The sequence below is a fragment of the Dioscorea cayenensis genome, chromosome 12, assembly GCF_009730915.1.
Source record: "Dioscorea cayenensis subsp. rotundata cultivar TDr96_F1 chromosome 12, TDr96_F1_v2_PseudoChromosome.rev07_lg8_w22 25.fasta, whole genome shotgun sequence".
NCBI classification, from domain to species: Eukaryota; Viridiplantae; Streptophyta; class Magnoliopsida; order Dioscoreales; family Dioscoreaceae; genus Dioscorea; species Dioscorea cayenensis.
The window spans coordinates 11836513-11838878 of record NC_052482.1 but is presented as its reverse complement, the minus strand read 5'-3'; the positions used below and the strand labels follow the sequence as shown (position 1 = coordinate 11838878).

Here is a 2366-nt window from a genome sequence, read left to right as displayed (position 1 = left end):
CAAGAACCCTACCTACATGTATATCATTGAAGAAGCAAGTGATTCAAGACGTAAACATGTGCCCGTTTGCGTGACCCCGATGAAAGTATCGAATTGGGAAGTTATTCAGGTCGAAGACTGTAGCGGAGCACTGCAGCAACAATGTACTAATTACTGTAGCAGCACTCTTCCCAGCCGGCCGAGAAATTAGAGAAACAGAGAATCCACACAGGCGTGTGGAAATTATCCACGCCCGTGTGGAAATTCCGCACGGGTGCGTGTATCGTCCACGCCCGTGGAGTTGCCCGATTCCAGCCCTATTTAAAGCTGATTCAGCCCCGATTTTGGTATTCTTTTCTCCATCTTTTCCCCAACTTGCGAGAGGGCTTCGGCTAAGGTTTCGAGGGGTATTGGCCAAGGTTTTGGAGAGGTTCTACGACTCTGACATCGTGATTCCATTAGGAAGAAGGTTGGTAGGGGAGCTTCGATCGAGGCATATCCTATACCGGACGAAGGAATCCTTGGAAGACGAGTAGAGGACTTTGCACAAGACCATCGACACGACCATCGAGGGGGTTTCTTTATGGATTCATTGCTTTTACATTTGATTTCTTTGATTGTACTTAGCTCCATGAATAGCTAAACCCCCAGTGGGTACTTGGGTGATTGTGAACCCTAGGATGTATTCGTTTCATTGAACTTCTTTATTATGCTTTCAATAAATTGATGTTTATTGTGAGTTCCAACCTTGAATGCTTGATTGTATGAACATTTCCCCTAGAGTGACACTAGGGTTGAGAGTTCTTGTTGGTAACCTTGTGAGTGAGTGACACACCACGAGCGTTAAACAAAGCTAGGTTGGAGAAGGTTGAGAGTGTGAGTCTAGAGGTACAGGAGCGTCCCTTTTCCCCTAATATGTGATAGATTCTACCTCCATTCCTCGAGTTCTTTGCAGCCATAATAGAGTGAATGGTCTAAGGGATGAACCTCTGCTGGGGCCTAGTTGCGCATAATAGAGAGTTCTTGCACTTGAAGCGATTATCCTAGGTGAAGCATCATCCGAGTACCCCATCTTTATCGATTGCCTTGCCTCCTCCTTACTTTTTTTTTCTTGAACATAATAGACATGTTTTGATTTTCTTTTTCTTTACTTTTGATGCAGCTCTAGGTTATGACCTGAGGGAATCCATCAATATTGATTGAAGGAGACCCTGAGCTTGAACGTACGCTTCGAAGGAAAGGGAAAGAACCTGTACAAGAACAGCATAATCCAGCTGATTTGGAAGTAGAAGGATCTGACAACATGGCAGAACAAAATGAGCAACAACGATTACTATCCGATTATGCCAAACCTTTAGTGTTGGGGACACAATCGAGTATTGTGCGTCCCCCAATTACAGGTCAGAATTTCAAGCTAAAGCCGGCATTCATCCATATGCTGCAGCAGTCCGCACAATTCAACGGTTTGGCCGATGAGGATCCAAAAAGTCACATAGAGAGCTTCCTCGAGGTGTGTGACATACTGAAGATAAATGGTGTGATGGATGATGCCATCAAATTGAGAGCCTTCCCATTTTCCTTAAAGGGGAAAGTGAAGCAGTGGCTACACTCATTGCCTAGAGCATCAATCACTACATGGGAGGAGATGGTAGAAGCTTTTCTAGCCCGTTATTTCCCTCCCGGAAAATCAGCAAAGCTTAGGAATGAGATCTCATCCTTTATGCAGTTGGAATTGGAGTCTCTATTTGAGATATGGGAAAGGTTCAAGGAACTCCTACGAAAGTGTCTGCAACACAGATTTCCGGAGTGCATGATTGTTCAAACCTTCTACAATGGTTTGAACCCGAGTACAAGGTAACTCTTGGATGCGGCGGCAGGAGGTACCTTAGGTAGCAAAACCCCCGATGAGGCTCATCAATTGATTGAGGAAATGGGGTTAAATAGCTACCAGTGGAACGCTAGGGAGAAGAAAAAGGTGGCTGGTCTCTATGAAATTGATGCGGTAACTTCATTGGCGGCCCAAGTTTAGAGTTTGAGTAAGAAGCTAGATCTTATAGCTTAGAATAGAGTTGCGGCCGTGACCAATTGCGCCGATTGTGGTGGAGAACATGCTCCCTCCGATTGCCAAATCGTCATTGGTGATGTTTCTTCAGTTGAGAATGTTGACTTTGTAGGTAATGGCATGAGACCTCAAGGGAATCCATACAGCAACACCTACAATTCAGGTTGGAAGAATCATCACAACTTTTCATGGAGTAATCAAGGACCACAAAAGACCATGGGGCCATCGAGGTTCCAACAACAACAACAAGCCCCTCAAGTGGAAAACAGAATTTCAGGCTTGGAAACCCGAATGACGGATTTGGAGAAGCACTTGGCTAGATTTG

The 2366-nt window shown here is 44.9% G+C and overlaps 1 non-coding gene across 1 annotated transcript; it reads right to left on the bottom strand.

Annotated features, from left to right (window-relative positions):
- Positions 1–1672: 1672 nt before the first annotated feature.
- Positions 1673–1779, bottom strand: LOC120274240. The gene has a single exon (XR_005540772.1). It is a non-coding gene; the product is annotated as a small nucleolar RNA R71 (small nucleolar RNA).
- Positions 1780–2366: the final 587 nt, after the last annotated feature.